Raw genomic sequence first — 18,662 nt, 5'->3', positions numbered from 1 at the left:
GTGTAGACCTCCGGGCAACAAGGGTTTAATGCTAGGCCTTAACTTTTTTTTTTTTTTCTTATGCAGTAGAAAAATGAATGTAGTCAGGGATATTATAAGACACAAATAATGTTCTTAAAGCATTCTGAGAACTCTTAGTCAGTAGAAGTTACAGAATAGCAAATACCTTTCATTTAATTTTTATTATATGAAGTTCAATCTTCTAGTACTTTCCCAAAGTGTATATATGAAAACACTGCCTTCCACAGTTGCAGTAGAGCCACATCAGTGCATTAACGGATCACCTCTGTTGTTTTTTATGTTGTTTTTTATTAAGAATACGTTTCTTGTTCTTATGTATCATGGAAATATGAAGAAAAGGTGGCACCTGCCTGAAATTATGGAGAACCTGAAGCAGTGGTTTTGAGGGGAATTTTCACCATTTGATGGAAATTACTTCACACATTTATCAAGGCATATTAATGAGTAGTGTTGTATTATTTAGCACTCTCAGATCTTGATACATTTTCAGGCAGAGCACATCGCACACATACAAGCACTTCATACATTTAGCCTTTTCCTGTATCCTGAACTCAGTGTGCCAGGTATTTCATGTTTCTGGAGCCCATGATACTTTATACCCAGATACTTTACAATGGGAATCTATGGATGGTCTGTTATTTCCAGCTATTTGATGTAACATCTTTAGGCTTTACATATCTCAGTAGAATTCTCGCTAGTGACACGAAGAATCTGCAGGGAAATGATTAGCTGTGAGGTTACTACAAACTGCCAGGTGCCTTCCAGTTGAATACAGGGTCTTGCTGAGCTCAATCAGTGAAGATTTCTACAATATTTCTTAAAGAGAATAGAGAGGAAAATTCTATGGAATTAGAAACAAAACAGTGGATGCATATACTCAGTATGCAGATGCCAACAGTCATGGAAAATAGAGTAAATGTTTGGAGTGGGCCAAAAGGCATGTGATTAATTTTTTTTTCTGAAAGATGTATCAGTTTCACATAATTTGCAAGCTCTACTTTTTGGGAAACTCAAGAGAGGAGCAGGGGAAGCAATGTCCAGGAGCATTTAAACACACTGTATATCTTCATTAAGCACACTATATAAATCTAACTGCCAGCTACCACAATGCCTTTTGCAGGTTGTATTAATCTCAGTGACAGTTAACACAATGCCCTCAGTATGAATCTAAATGCCAGTTGCATTTCTCTTGCTTAACTTTTGAGTAGAGCTGTGCAAGGGACTCAAATTTTATCTGGGGATGGGTTGAATTGTCAGCATAAGTCTTCGTGCCAGGGAGGTCAAACTCACTAATTCAGAAATTCTCTGATTGAAAAAAAAGGGGAAAGAAGTTTCAGGTTACTAAGCGGAAATCTTTGATTAAAAGATGACAGCAATAGTCATTTAGATAACAATTTTATCTTTTATTTGGTTGTACCATATAAGTAAATCAACCAAAGCAAGAATATAATCAAACAAAATAGGAATTTTACATTCCAGAACAGTCTAGAGAAATTTCTTGACCTTTTCTACTACCAGTACTTTTCCCTTATTTTTTCCCCTAATTAAAATTGATAACGATGTCATTAAATGTTTTGACCTTAGTAGTTACTAAGTCCTTCTATAAAGGTGTTTCACATGAAGATCCACACTTTATGAAGGCGCGAAGGTTCAGAGCTTTGTAAGTTTTCTAAGGCTCTTTAAGGGAAGTAGAAATCACAAAATTAGACCTTACGGAACAGTAGAAATCACAGGCAACTAAAACTAACTTCTCTGCGTAAAAAAGAATAAGGGACAAATTCAGTTACATCCCCCCACCCCATCTGGCTGAGCACTGCTCAGTGTCAAAAGATATAACTTTTTTTTCAGGGACTGGCCAGTTTTGCACAAGTTTGAGAGCAGGCCAAGGAAAGCATGTATGAATTTTGGTATACTAAATTAATTTTAATCAATGATTGCTAAAGCTTTTCAAATACGTGTATGTGTGAATAGTTCAGAAAGAATGGTTATATAATTTAGGGCTTCCAATTTTGTAATCCTCATTTAAGAAAAAAACCCCCGTTCCTCTGAACAGTTTTCAAGCATGTCTCAGAGAAAAAGGAATGCCTGCATGGTTTTTAGAAAAGGCACATGGCTGTACATTCCCTATGCTGGTGTTAAAAAGGTTTATACTAGCTACCCAATGTGTTTATTTAATCACTTTGAGCAGTTTGGAAAGATAAAAGTAGTGACAGGAAGTCTTTTAATTAATCTCTAAGGAGCCTTCTAAAATAAGACTTCCAAGTGTTCTTGAGCCAAATAGGGAGCCCTTTAATATGAAGAGCACAAGAGTTTGATGTCCTGTTTTTTTAGACTATGTTGTTCTATTAATTTCCGTAAAAGACTAAACAAAAGTAATTAAACATATTGAAGTAGTTTAAGTAAACAGGCATTCTTTTTGACTTCGGTTTGATCAAGATTTCTACTGAGAAAAGGCATACTTTCCTTTAGAGGAGATCCACAGTGTAAATACACAATGCTATATTCTGAAGGTCAGCTTTGAATCACATGAACTTTAGCTTAAAAGTGCAATCCTAGTTCTAGCGTAGTAATTAGCATTAAATTCTCCATTTTAAGTTGTATGAATCCTATAAGTTAGAAGCAGAAGATCAAACAGGGGAATGCTTTTGGTTTTCATGGCTCTTTCTGTCGATTTTTATGGTGTCTAGACCAATAGGTCAATCTCCTTGGAACCACGTAGGAGAGGGAAGGCACAAAGTGTCCTCTCATGGATTGTTTACTTGAGTCTCTCGTTTTATTTCTGTTTCACTGCATGGGATGTTCTTCTTGTCTGAAAGTGTTTATACATCTATTTCTATATATAAGGGTGTGTGTACATATGTAGGTTTATATTTATATAGGTATACATATAGGTGTGTATATATATAGGTGTAAGTATATATAAAACTATACATGTAATATGTTTTTGAAGGCATTGCAGTACATTGTGCTTTGGTCACTGGATAGGAGTTTTCTGCTTGGTTATTCTCACTGTTTTTTTAGTATTCCTGGCCTCATTGTGTTCTCACTGTATAGCATGGAGGGAAGGTGCTGCCATGAGTGAAAGTGCTTTTTTTCTCTTGCCTCCAGTTTTCATTATCGCTCACTCAACATGAAAGCATTTAATTTGGAGACTACACCCTGTGCAATGGTTGCATTGTAAAGGTACGCTTATAAAATAGGAGTGCTGTTTAGTTACTGATTGATGTTGTGTTTGAAGAGCAGAAGAATGGTGGGTGCCATGTTGACTCTTTGATCCTCAGAAGCAATCTGGACTATGGCCAGAGCTGCTCTGAACTACAAACCATGAAAGCATTTCCACAAATACTTAAGAACCACCATTTCTCTTTTATATCTCTTAGATTTTACATCATGCCTTGTGCCTGTATTATCTGAGCATCTTCCAGCATTCAATGCACCATCTTCATTCTGACTTTTCTTCAGAAATTAGCCCTTTGAAATGTTTTTGGTGATGGATGGAAAAATTTGCTTTAAATATGTGTTTATTTCAATTATCTTTCCTCATATAAATGCCTGTAATTCCTGGAATAAGCCTCTTCTGTAGCATACTAAGAGCTAATGAATCTTATTTTATGTTAGTTTCTGAAAGTGATAAACTTTGTCAGCTCAGAGATGTGGTAGTACTCCAGTTTGTAGTTGCTGTGCAGCTGTCAAGGGAGGTCTGGCTCCCCTGGGAGAAAGCAGGCAGCTTTTCCCCAGGGAGCAGAACAGTCCAGGACAGAAGCAAGTTGTTTTGGACTGAAGAAAAGTAAGGCTAATTAAGTTCTAAATGATGATGAAGTTATAAACCACATTTAAAAGAATTGTCAGGAATTGGGAAAATCTGTGTTGTGTAACAAGATAGAGGTAGTTAAAATATATTTGAACACACACACATATGCAAGATGTCTGTGTGTTCATAATTGTGTGTGTATATATATATACACTCAGTAGTCCAAGCTACATGGCTACTGTCAGCATTAACAAGAAATCCTGAGTTTTTTCATGGCAGTTTAGTGGTTTGCAAACAGATGTTCTCCACTGAAGGAAGCACGCGGTGCTGTCAAGTGTTTCTTTCTCACTACTAACATTACCCATGTCTTGCTTAGATTTACCAGCAAGATACTGGACTAGCTGGTGGTACTTCATATGGTGTGAAAGATAAATAGAACTGACTGCTACCTCCATATGGTTGGGATTTAACTTCAAGAGATCTCTCAAGTGCAAATAGAATTTCTGTAGGACAGAGAAGCAGCATAAACTTGAGTGAAAAAGTAAATTTATAAAATTGAATACTCTGTTGTCCAAGATATTTTCTGTGAATAAATTATTTTTTAGACAGGTGGTAGCATTTGGATGACTTTAGTCAAAACCTGATAGCATGTGTAAGTTGTATGACCTCCAACTGAAGTTGGTTCATTAGTAACATTATCTGCTCACATCCGGGCCTAATCTGTAACTGGACGAGATGTGGAAGCTTGGCAGAAGAGTGTGTTCTTCCATGTGATTCTTACGGTGGTCATGGGAAGATTTAATGCTGTTTAATAACTGGCAAGTCCAGTTGCATCAGAAAACGGTTTCTTAAAAACTGTGTTCTGTTGTAGAACTGTTTTTATTAATTGCACAAGGTTGATGGATTTCCCATAATATTTGCTGTTCCATGGTGTTTGTATAATATTAACATTGCATAAAATGCTACATACATGAATGCCCAGCTGCTGCAGGAGAACTGGAGTTAGCTAAACACTATAAAAGTGAAATATGGAAAAAAATCATATTGATATTTCAGTGTGTACTTTAATTGTACTAAATCATTTGCTGAATCAAAGACTGCTAAGTAAATTGATCATTTCACTAGAAGTTCACTCTTAAAGGAAAAATGGAAAAGTTCAAACATAAGGATACCTTTGGCATCAGTAAACCAGGACTGATATTTTCACCCACAAAGAGAATTTAAAATCCTCTTGCAGTTTGTGAATGTGCTATTTTGTTTTGTTAATGATTCAAAAGCTACAGAGTATTGGGGAAATAGAAATTTCATTTTTGCTGCAAGAAGTCTTTTCAAAACAGGATTCTTCAGCTATCATGATGATTTATCTTCTGTGGACTTATTTATTTACTTTTTATTATAATATAGCTTTGGAAATGTTTATGTCAGCTGTAGAACTGAAAAATTTTGCATCAGACGTTTTCACCAACTTTCATATATGTTAATTTTATTCTCTGATCTTTTACTGTGTTAAATAAAGCAAATGTTTTTCTCACCATTACTCTTTTTATTTTTTTCTAGAGGGGAATGGTTATAGATTATTAATGAAGCTAAAGGGAAACAGACCCTTTAAACCTTTGTTTAGTATTTGATCTTCTAACACATATAGCAACACTTTTCAATCACCCGCTGATTGTAATTCTTCTGAAAGTTTCAGTGTAACCCAAAAATCAATATTAACAGATGTTGTTTGCTTAAGTCTGAAAGTGTTCCAGAAAAATGCTCGTCAAATGCATCCCATCTATGGTTTCATAAAGTTTCAGATTCACAGAATCAATATCAGCAGATGTTCACTACTTTTATTTTATTTTTTCCCAAGGCATTGCAGAAGTGCTTCTTCCAGCATAATTTTGAAAGAAAATTGAAACCACCGAGTGTATGACAGCTTTCGCTGTTGCCAAAGAATATGCACTTGTCAACTCCTTGCGAAATACATTGTCTTCATCTAATATCATTAGAGACCAATCATTAAAAAGAAAAAGTTGGTTTCAATTAGTGCATGATGAATGATTGTCTGAATCAATCCATAGTGTAGCTCATACATGTTAAATTCTATATTAGGGCTACATTAGCATTTCTTTATCTGGTGAGAATGTTAATGCAGAAAGGAAATATTACAGAGAGAGTTCGGAGGAAGATAAGAAGAAACTCCCTTCAGTGTGCATTGGTTTGTAAGAGTGGGTTTCGGACATTTTACAATTTAATGTTTCTTTGAAAGGGCTGACATGAGATCTATGACTTCTGCATAGATGATTGTAAAGCCTCTGTTTTAAAGAGTGTATCAGAAGATATCCTGCCTGCATGACACAAAATAATAATAATAAAAAGGAAAACAACCCCCAAAACTTTTTATTGGGCAGTTTGGAGGAAAGAGTTCTTAGCTGTTTTATCCCTCTCTTAGTACATTGAAAAATGCAGTGGTTTAAACTTTGAAGCTGGCCTATGTAGTGAAGCAAGTGTAATCTACTGAGGTTTGGGATTTGCTGGGTGGGGTTGTTTTTCTGGTTAAAATAAAGTGCATCAGCTACAACAATCAGTTATAACAATCAGTTATATAAATGTGCATGTGCTTCTCTATGTATATTTGTAATAATTTCTGATTGCAATTAGAGAACTTCCTAGAAACAACAACACACATCTACTGAAAGCTTTGGTAAACTGATCAGCTCTAATTGTAAAATATATTTCATATTAATAAATATTTTGTTGCCTGTCATAATCTTTATGTGTGTATTAAATACGCCTCGTTCTCAGTACTATATTAAAATGACAGTGACTTTTCATAATAAGTAGAAATATAATAATACACTGATAAATTGCAGAAGGATAAAGCCTGCAGACAGATCTGCTTTAATATGATTATCTCGTGTCAGTAAGTTTTTTACAAACGGCATGAATTCAGTAGGAATAGCAGTTGGTTGGTGGAATTATACATGCAACATCTCCAAGCTGATTACAGGTTCCAGTATATCATGGTTATAAAAATGTGGAAGTTTTTTTTGTATGTGAATTTAAACCATTGGTGTGTTTATACCGTACATCTGGGATTATTCTGTGTGAGCTCTGAGCTAAAAGAAAACTGTGCAACTGTGTTAGCACAGCAGCAAGTCTACACAAATAAAGCTGCCTCTCAGCAGGGTTTATTAATGTAGGCATCACATCATGCCACTGCAGTTATATGGCTTTTTTTTTTTCAGGCTCAGAGGGTAGGCAGAGTGTGCTTACATCTGCCTGCAACACATAGCATAAACATATGCCAGGAGACTCGGCCTGAGTTGAATTTATTTTAACAAAATTGTGGCAGTTATGATGCCTGTTTATTATATTCAGATTTAGCACTCCTCAGGAAGAAGCCAACATTCATAAATTAACTGGCTTTTTTTGTTGGATGGAGTGTAATAACAACTGTACAGTTTTACAGTAGCAACTTTTTCTTTAGACCCTCTTACATGTTGGTATCTGTGGCAGCTCCAGTGTGATGACGGGTTCTAGTGTATGATGTGTTTTATTTTCATTTTTTCTTGTAGGATAGAATAAAACCGGAAAAAATATAAAACCCTTTTACATTTCCTCGGTATACCTCAACGTGAGTAGTGGATTATTGATTATAAAGCTTCAGTATTTCTAGGACATTAATCGGTGATTTTTTTTTTCCTCATCAATATAGTTCGTTTCCATAATGAAAAGTATAATTTTTAGTATGTGCATGCTTGTAATTAGTAAGAACAGGAGAGTAGGATGTGGAGAAGTGCAAGAATATTGCTGCTTTTGGACATATTTTGTTTTTCTAGTGTAAAAAAAATCAAAAGAGAATTTCCTCTCATTTTGTCTTACCATAAGTGGTAGAAGTGAGGAATATTCTGAAAAAAAAAAGAAAAAAAAGAAAAATCTGCCAAGAAAAAGAAATACCTGATCTAGGCTGTAACCACAAATCAATGCCTTTCATCAGATGGTTTAGCATCTCCATACTGTAACTTTTCTGACTGTGCTTAGCCCCATGCCAGCATAGCCTTAGTAAAACCATATGGGCAATTCCTTCCAGTAAAATAGGCTTTTCTGAAACAAAAGGGAACCACAAAACCTTGTGCTGTTGTTCTCAGTCTGACTGCCAGTGCTTTGGAGAATAGTAATGTGTAATTGCAGAACCTCGCTCCATCCTTTCACCTAATATGAGGAAGGCTGCCTCCATTCATAAGGAAAGCTTCATACCCTTTTCCATCACAACTGTCTATCATGTTAGTAAAAGAAATGAATTTGGACTCTTTAATACTTCAGTGGACTTTTGCAGGTGCATCTGTGGCCAAGTGGAGGACGTTTTATTATATCCTTACTCAAATATTAAAATAGGGATTTTTTTTAAAACATTAAAATATGTAAAAGCAAATGATTTCACAAGACCGCACCTTTGAGCAGTGAGTCCATATTAAACATTTAGGAAACAAGAAATGTTCCATATCTATTATTAAAATAAGTGTCAGCACACAAGAAAGATTTTAACAGACTGGTAATCTATGACAGAGAGAATGCCATCCTGTTTTCAGCCGTGAACCTAAAGAATAATATCCATTACTTTCAGCTGATGGGTGACTGCACTGCATGTGATTGTAAGAAATAGGGTAGAAGGCTATTGAGAAGAGCATATGAAGTATATCCCTAGCTGTTAAAAAGTGGGAACATTAGGATTAGCATTGCATGTAGGGAATTTTTGAACTGACTTTTATATTTTTATTAAGATTCTACTGACTAACAGTAACATAAATTGATTCATTGTCTGGAAATTCAAGCACTTATTACAGTTCTTCTCACAGTCACCTCTGTCATCTCTGTCTGTTTTTCAACCTGTTCTAAATTTTGCAGTGCTGGCCCATTTCTAGGATAAATAGGTATAATTCATATTGCCAGCTGCCGGGGACCACTGTATTTGCCAATAAATGGGTAGCAGGAATAGCTGAATGAAGAGGTGTTTGAATTGAGAAGAGAAAGTTTAAAATTAGCAAACAAGATGAATGCTATCAGATCTAAACTAATTTCTATCCAGATTCGTCAAGGACACAGCTGCTGGAGTGTGTGACATGAGAGAGAAAGTCAAGGCATGTTTACTTGATAGAATGAGATATAGCAGGAGTTTGCAGATTACATTAGCTGAAATAATGTTGCTTGAATACTTTTTTCACAGATTGTGAAATAATCAGGAAGAAATGGAATAAATATTTCACAAATAAACACTCTCTGTGACAAGGTAATGTTCCGTATTTAAAAAAGGTGCTGCAGAGGAGATGACTAGTTAAGACCAGTTTTGTTTAGAGAATGGATATTTTAGGACTTTAATCCAGATAAAGTATAACACACAAAAAGCAAATTTATTCCTTCAAATAATTCCTATAAGGATTGTTTTTCCTGTTTTTACAAGCAGCTGAAATAATCAGCCAAGATTACAGATATCAGAAAGTTTTAAGTCTGTGACACTTTAGATTTGCCTTCAAAATATTGAACCTAACTGTCAGATTTGGAACTTCACAGATTTTGAATAGTTTCTTCTAGACTAAGAAATTACTCGAAGGGGGGGGGGGGGGGAAGAGAAGAAGATGTTTTATAATGACAAGTCCATCTTTAGTTTAAAAAAATAGTGAATGTTAGAGGACAAAGAAGAAAGTCCATGAGACTTTGTAATATTATATAGTTATGGAGCCTCTTAAATCGATGGGCATCTGCCTGGTAGTATTGTTGGCAACATATCTCTGGTTTAGGAGAAAAATTTTCAGCCACAGAAGAGACATCATACAGAGTTTTGTGACTGGCAGGCTTGGCCTCCATTCCGTGGTGAGCTACAAAGTCACAGGCTCTAATAGAAGAATTTTACTTTTCATGTGGATCTGGCAATACATTGAAATTAATTAACATTGAAACTGAGTATGAATGATGAGTTTGATCTTTCTAAGGAGCCTGCCCTCGAAATGGAAGAGACGGAGAGAAAAATATGTTTAGGATTAAACAGTCTAAAATGGATTATGCAAAAAGCATGATGAATTCTTAGATGAAATCATTAGTTCTAGAACTTGAAGAGTGTAGAAATGAAGTACCCAATGGTACTGTGGGAGTCTAGGGCTGCGTGTTGTCTTCAAAACTTGTATAACTTTTGTGGAATTCTCTATTATGTCCAGTTTGTAATGACTGTCGTTTGGAAGATTATGAAAATTATTTGGTTTGAATAATGGACCTTGTGATGATGAGATATCAGGAAGTCCTACAGAATTCCTACTAAGCAGGTTTTAGTCACGAGAACAGGCAAGGAAAAATGATGTAGGCCATGAAATTATATATAGGTGTAGCCTATTATGGTATAGACTTGCTGCATCCCACAAAAGGTGGATCCTGCATTATGAAGCAGGATAATCTTGTCAAGATGGGCTGATGGGCCTCACATTCAAAGAGCTGAGGAAGAAAAAATTGTTCTTTTGGATTTTGGAAGTGAGAATAAGCATATTTCTAAAGGGCAGGAGAGAATAATGAAATTAGTAAAAGTCTGAGGAATTTGGGCTGCTGCTTTTGTTATTTATCAGTTAACTAAATGACATATTTGAAAAAAGGGTATATCTTTGAACAGTTCTGAAACAAGTAAAAAGAAGCTGCTGTCTCATTTTATTTTGTTTCTGCTGAATAGCTGAAAATACAGGCCAGCCACTGGCAAAAACAAAGTGTCCTTTTCTCAAAGAGCTTATCCAATAGGCAAATGATAGAAAAGTGTTGATCCATAATGTCCTGTTGCGCTTCTGGATACTCCTTTGAAACCATAAGACTCTTCCTTGTGTACTTTTAGTATCTTATTATTTGATTTATTCAGGCAGAAGGGTTGTGTTTATTCAAATTTTGCCCTGAGAAAGGGGAAATGGAAGTTCAAAACAGCTCTGTGAAACCAGCAACTGCTCTGTGTTTGCCTGTCTTCATTATATTGTTCCTTTTTTAGAGGAGAATTCTTGATTTTCTCTACTGAAGAGACTTCAGATACCCTTTTACGTGCCTAACAAAATTTTGTGTTCTTTTTGTGTCTTTTCCCCTCCAGGACACAATTAATTCATTCTTGAGGTTAGTACATATGTTCAGATAGGGTGATATTTTCAGCATGATGCCACAGCTGTGTTGCTCACAGTTGCTCCGAATCACAGTTTGCTGAGGTTGTCAGCTCCAAATCATTCATTTAAACCATCTATTCATCTCTGCCACAGGTCTCAAAATGAGACGTATAGAGATTTTTACTTTTTTTGGATGTCTAGTAAGAATGGTAAAAATACGCACATATAAAAATATGTGGTGGAGAATGACCACATATTTTAAGTGTGACTCATTACAGACTCTTGTCCAAAAAGACTTCTCACTTGAACTAGCGTCTCCTTTACTCTCAGCTGCTGCAGCTGAAACTGTATGGATGGGGTATGTAAATTCAAGGCAAGCTTCTTATTTAGCATTTCTGCCTTGCCAAATGAATCATAGATAGGAAATCACTCTGCTTGCCAAAATTTATCAAACTGTGTCTCCAAAAGTGAAAACAGGTTTTTCATATAGCAAAGCAAATGCTGTGTTTTGCCACAGATAATATTTTGAAAGTTAGTACAATGTATCTTTGTAGCACAGATATATTTTTTTCCAAACTGATTGTGTACTTCAAAGTACCAAGCTTTTGGAGATCCTCTTAAAACTAATTAATCAACTTTGCGAACTGCATAGCTTCCTTTCAAGTAGAACCCACAATCCCTCTACCTTGGGGAATAATTTTCTTGTTTTCCTAGCATTTTCCCAATCTAATTATTGTAACTCTAAATAGGAGATTTGTTATTACACAACATGATTCATTAGATATATTATTTCTTTATCAGGTGAGAAATCAGCAAAGGAGTGATGATAAGCTTATGGAATCAACAAAAACTGTATAAGGCAAAATGCAATTATTTCTCAATTAAAAATCCATTTGACATATTTGAGAGATTAATAAACAAATTGGATTTGTTTCCAACAAAAATGATTGGATTTTTTTAAAAAGATTAATCATATTTGATACACCTCATCTGAATCTAAAGCGTAAACCAAAGCAAAAGTATAAACTTAATCAATTAGAGGTAGCAGAGACTTAATTTTTCAAATATGAACTCTAAAATGACTGAGTCGTAAGTCCATATGTAACTTGGACTGTGCTACGTTCATTAACTTGCCATTTTAGCCCCATTTAAACTCTTTCTTTGTTTGAATTAGAGCACTGCATTCTTCCCCCTTCAACCTCAAAGAATGCCTGAAATGCAAGTAGTCTTTACTACTTTTTCTACTTCTGGGACATCTATTACACTGGATTGAGGTCTGTGAAGTAAAAGACAGTATAGTCAGTTTAAAAATACAGGCATTAAAGTATTATCTAGTTGATGAAGTATTAAGTTCATTCTGGAAATTAGTTCTTAAGATACAGGAAACCAGCTGGTTGCCCTGCTGGGCAGCTGCGAAGCAAGGTAGCAATGCGCAGTGTTACAAAGTTACAGCGTAAGCAGTTGACAGTGTGAGCGTTTTGTGTTATCTCTTAAAAAATATACAGAGTAACAAATGTGATCTTACCCCCAATATAAAGAGTAGAGTCAAAGATCCTCTCGGCTTCATCAAACATCCTCCTCCTTCCACCCTGAGCTCCTACATATAGCCTGATTGCCAGTGATTCTCTGTACTTGCAACTTCCACTGACTTCTTTTGCGCTATTGTGTCACTGAAGTGTTGATGTAGGGTCAGGCTGTGCCTGCTTTCACTTACAAAATCAAACAACCCACTTGATATGTCATTTAGAAATCTTGAGGGGCTTTTAAAATAAATTGATGTTTGCCCATTTTGCAAAAAAGCTGTAGGAAACAGAAACCCCTTCCTGTAGATCTGGTGCTTAAATCTGGTGGAACATATTTCCATCAAATTTTAGCAGAGTTGAACCTTTTTTGATTCCACTCCGTGGCTTCTCCAGGCAGAGTTGATACTTACAGCAAGACTAATTTCTTGACTTGTGAAGAGCCTGGAAAGCACAGATGAATGTTGGGATAATAATTGACCATCTTCGGGCCGAATGAGAATGTGTTTTTCATGGAAAACTTGTTCCGAGTTGAGTCTTATTAATGCAAGTTTCAGGGTGTGAGGAAAGCGTCTGAAACTGTCGGCTTTTCAATCAAAGAAAACTTTCATCATATTCATATGTTATCTGGAGAGCCATATGGATGACTCTCTGGAAATCTGCCATTTATCAAGCATCTGATCTATCAGTTTCTCTGTCTTCTCTTGAAAGCCTTATAGTAAAGGCCCACTGATTTTCCTTTTCAATCCTTGGCGACCAAGTAGGCTTTAAAACAAGAAAAGACATGATTTCATTATTTGGGATTCATAAACTCAGAGTTAGGGAATAGCTTCTCCCAGACTTTCACTTTAAAGCACGGAAAAAGCCTTTAATCAGAATATAGAAATCGTAGCATGTTGAGGAGAAAAAGAAAATATCTGGTAGGATTTCATCCTAAATTTTAGTCCTAATTAATCTTACAAATACTGTACAACAGAAATGCAGTAATATTTGTTTCCAACATTTTCTCTAGGGTGTATAGGATGTGGAATTATTGACATTCTTTTATTAAATATTTTATTAGAGTAAAAATAAAGATGTGAGCAGATCAAAACTATCTAAAAGTTCCTGTCAACTTTTTTAAACTATTCTAGATGAAAAGGATTTTTGCCGTTGTGAGAATCCAAATATTCTGATGCTTTGAAGTAAACACAGTAATTTTAAAAGGGTTAAAAGTATAAAGAAGAAAAGGAAAATCTTTGTCTTAGGGCAGGTATTTACTATTCTATTACATACTTCCCAGTAATAGTGAGTAGAATGTCAGTGATTTGACTGGTATACAGACTGACTGACGTGGGTGTCTGTATAGCTGTTTATGTGCCAGTCAGCAGGCTGTAATGATAACCTCCCTTTTAATTTCAGTCTTTGTTCTGTATGAAATATTTTATCAAGTAAGTTTCAAATACAGGTGAGCAGTGGAACCATGGAACCATTCCTACTTAAAAATTGAAATGGGGTGCTTTTCAAACTTTTAACTACCTGGAGCTTCAGAAATATTCAAGAAGAATAAATTATTTCTAAATCGTGAGTACCTTAATTAAAAGTTGAGTCAGTAGTGCTAGTAGTGGGCTGTCACATCAAAATATCATCAAAGTTCCGGTAGAAAAAGCTTCAACCTTCCAGATTTAAAACATATTACATAGCATTCACATTTAAGCCATTGGTAGAATGCTTTAGAGGGAGCCACACAGTCAGCAGAATAGGTAACCTTGGGGAAAAAACCTGTATGAAATTTCTACCCCTCCACACCAATCACACTTTCTGAAGATACATATCCACCTACAAATGCCCACATATTCCTGGGATTTAACCTCTCCAGTATGCAACAGCACCAATCCAACGCAGTCCAGGACAGTACTCTGGAACATTCGTTATGTAACCAAAATGGCCTTAATGGAGAAAAAAACGTCAGCGCAGGACAGCACATTTTTTTCATATGCTGTTTTGTAAAGGGCCCCTGGACACTTAGCAAAAAGGGTCTTGTGCTCTTCAGGCTAGGTAGAGATACCCATCAGGAGGAGTGGTGGTGGAAGCCCAGGCATGATTTTTTGAACTAGCAAGGATATGACTAGCAGCTCCTAACAAGCAAGTATAGGAATCCTGTCTGAGTGGCATGTGTTCTTCATTCCTGATTCCTAAACTCGTGTTCAAATGGAGAAAATTTGCATGTCTCTGCATATTTCATTCTCCAAGACTTCAGGCTTTTCCACTGGGGCCAGATTGTGGTTTGCATATGTTCTTACATTCTTACATTACTTATACTTCTTCCATCAAAGGTGGGTGACAAGTAGCCTATAGAAGTAAAGTGGAAATTATCTGTGCACTCAGCATGGAGTAAGAGTATCTCCAACTAGTAGAATACGGAGATTTAGGGTTTTTTTGGCAAAGGAGAATTTTGTCTAAACTTCTTTAAAAGATACTGGCTAATCTTGAGATTACAAAAATCATATTTCAGTCTTACAACTGCCAGCATCTGACATCGGAAAGTATTTTGGTTCATTTGAGGGTTTTATGTAAGATAAAGGCTACATATTTTCCCTGTATGGCCATAGTTAATATACCTATTGCTCGTAGTATGCCTAATGCTATGGCATATTTCTTTCTTCTATCGTACAGTGAATGTTTAAATTTGATCCTGCACTCCACTTGGACCATATTTCACTGGAGATGATAGAAAGCCTGTGACTCAGAATGCTGTTGCAGTTTTAGTTGGCTTTTTGATAAATGGCAACATGCGTAAGTGTTCTGGGATTTTGTTTCATTTCAGTTTACGAAAGGCCTAATACAAAACCTATGGAGGCAACAGAAAAAGCTTTTGTTTTAGGATTGGGCCCTAAAGAATTGCCAATATCTATTGAAAAACCATGTTGTACTTTTCAAATGAAAAGATCAGTCACGATTTCTAACTGACTGCAGTAACACCTCGATTGAAATAAGATAACTTGGTATTTTGTATTATTAAAGAATGAGATTTTTCCCTTTGAAGTTTCATAAGGAAATACAGACTAAACTTAAATTTTCTGCATATGAGCTAATCACATTTTCTTTGTAGTCTTAATTGTCTAAAGCTCTGGATCTTTGCTCCTTCGGTTTCAGCAAATGAATAATACCTGGAGGGATAGAAATTTCATATACCTTTTCCCCCAAGGTTATCTATTCTGCTGACTGCATGGCTGTCTTTCTAAACCATTCTATCAATTGCTCAAGTGTGAATGCTATGTAATATGTTTTCTATCTGGAAGGTTGAAGCTTTCTTCTCCTACTGGGAGTTTCATATTTTGATTAGACAGCCTTAGTTTCTTTCTTTTTCTACCTCCTAGGAATTCCTAAAAAATGATCTTGTTGTACAAATAGTTTGGCAACTACAACTTCATAGCTGCTTATGTAGAATTTACTTTTCTCAGTAAAAGACTAGAACTACCTACTAATTTGAGTAATCTTCCTCATCAGTAATGGCAGGCTACAAGTTATTTGTTGTTGTAGTAAATATTATACTCAAATATATATTTTTAAATATTATCTTCTCTAGGTTTTGGTCTTATAAGTACGTTAACTTGTTTATTTATATTACATGTGCACTGTTATAGTGTTCAAACCTTCTTTTGGTCAGTGGCAATCTAAGACTAAAGGAAATTGTCTGTAATTTAGAGGTCCTCCATTGCAATTCCACAAAAGCAGACCTGGGAGATCTGGTTATTCTGATTTTTATATACCAGAAGAGAGGAGTCTGGATTTACATGAGGAAGCAGTTATTTAGGTGCGATGCAAAGAGTAATGAGTACGTGAGTAAATGTAGCATTGGACTTAGCACTTACCCAACCAGTGGGAGCTATGTTAACAACTCTGGTCACTTAGGTAGTGAGTAGACTTCAGTAATGATTTAGTCATACTTAAATGCTTTATGTCCATGTAATCTCAGAAGCTATGAAAACTATCATTTCTGTTTTCTGGCTATGTTTGTAGTGGCTCAGAAGAGACCAGACAAGTTCATGGCAAGGAAGTCCTGAGAGGGTTATTAAGAGATGATGTGGAGCCAAGCAGGTTGCTGAGCTGAAAATGGTCGGAGGCTGAGCGTGCAAGAAGGGAAAGGATTGTGTGTGCTTGGCCTGGCCTTGCACTCATCACAGACCGTTCCTTGGTGGCTGTTTATGGAGAAAGGCAAATGAGCTCAGTGAACCTTTGCTCTGACTCAGTAATCCTGTCCTTTGGTTTATCTGTGTGAGATCGGGCGGTAGAAGGAAGATAGGAATGGTTATAATATTTAATTGAATTCCATTGTTGGGACTTGTTTGGCTCTTGACTTTTCAGTGACTTCAGGGGCTTATCTGTGGGCGTTAATTAAGGAAGAACTCTCCAGAAGTGTCTCTTTCCCCGGAGTGCTCACTACCTGCTCAGGCAGGCTAGCGTAAGAGCAAGGAGCTCCCTGTTCCTGGGGTCAAGTCAGCCTTGCCCAGAGTCCTTCTGTGTTGCTGACTGGGAGACAGCCTCCTCTACTAAGAGGAGAGGCTATGTCACAGCACAGAAGGTGGGTTTTTGCCACCAGCAATGTACAGTCACTGTTGCAAAGGGGAAGTTTTGTGTATGGATTGCTGACTTTGGAGCAAGTAGTCTGATCCAATAAAGGGTTAGTTAATGAAAGCGGACAAACCCCTCTCTTAAACTCCCTCTTCTGATTGTAACTGTCAAAAATATATCAGACTGAAATGTCATTTTTTAAGACTGAAAAAATTGTGTTTCAGTTATTGGCCCAAGGAAAATATTTTCTGAGTTTCCATAATGGCTGAAAAACAAAGGTGTTTTGGCTTTCAGTGTCTGTCGTCCCGTCCCCCCCAGCATAAGCAGCCCAAGTTACGTTAATTGTCTGCTACCAGAACACCTGTTTCGGTGCTTTGTCTAGCAGTGGCCAGTACTATGTGTTTCAGAATAAATATACTGTATAGCATGAAAATAGAGCTTACAGTCTGAATACTTTTTTTCTAGCTGGTCTTACACAGGCTCATAAGGCAATTAGTTCTACAGGTAAACTGGTGTAAGATGGAATGAAAGAAATGTCTTTTGTTTGATATTTAAATCAGTTCTATTTGCTGTCTTCCTGCCCTTGCAATAAGAGAAAAGAAACAGAAGTACCTGAATTGCCTTTTTGCTATCTTTTTTTTTTTTCCATGACACTGTGATTTGTTCCATGCCATATGTATTCTTCTGTGTATAGCATTCTTTCTACTTTCCACAGATTTGGGTGAGTTTTTTGGTATTGTAATTTTTAAATGCAGTGTAATTTACAGAGAGTTAAATGTGAGACATAAGAAATATGCTTTCCCTGAAACAACAACCAAATGTCTCCCTTGACTGATGTCACTGAGAGCAGAAAGACATAATTCCTGAAACACAAATAAGCTTTTTAGTTTGCTTTTCTGAAGAAAACAGATGTTAATTTTAGCAAAGAAGACTATTACTTTCATATTTAGTATTGGAAATGATAATGTGGTTTTTAAGGACTGTACTATTTGTAAAGAGTGAAAATTTGAACTCTGAAGAGATTAAATCCACTCATTTATAACTTCTGCCGCATTAAAGGAACTGAATGTGAATTGTTTGGATTAAGCAAATATAATGTTGCATTCTTTTCAAATACCTGTTATGTAAATACTCTATTTATCATGTAATAGCATATTTTTTACCTCTAGTGCTTGCAAAAGATAGATTTGGTTTAAATACTTTTTTGTATTCGAAATGGCACACATGTTTTAAAGAATGTCTTGTGGGGAAAAAATATCTGTCTGCTTAGCCTTGGTCAATATGTATTTTTTAACATAAAGTGAGCAGTATATTGGGTCCTGAGTGTGGTTTGAGTTTGCAGACAAGGAGAGCTATTCATCCCAGAAATACCTTACTCGCTCAGGATTATCTGACCTCATCAGTTCTTGAAAATAGTTCTTGAAACTATTTCCTTGTCTCTTCCAAATGTCAATAAATCCAGCAAAAGTCTTCTCCGGGCTCCAGCTGCCACAGTTATGCAGCTCTCTAGTCACAGACTACCATGAAAGCTTTTGCTGATATGCCTACACAAATAAAATGCATATTTTGAATGGTATCAAAAGGCTCTCAGGAGCGTACAGGTATTTGAGAGCAGAACATTTGGACGTGAAATAAGTACGATGGAGATGCTTAACTATAGCTTTTTAGGAAACTAGCAGGTTAGATTCATTTATTTATTTCCGGAGATGG

This window comes from Phalacrocorax aristotelis, chromosome 11 (genome assembly GCF_949628215.1).
Source record: "Phalacrocorax aristotelis chromosome 11, bGulAri2.1, whole genome shotgun sequence".
NCBI classification, from domain to species: domain Eukaryota; kingdom Metazoa; phylum Chordata; class Aves; order Suliformes; family Phalacrocoracidae; genus Phalacrocorax; species Phalacrocorax aristotelis.
Note: the sequence above shows the minus strand (reverse complement) of the source record.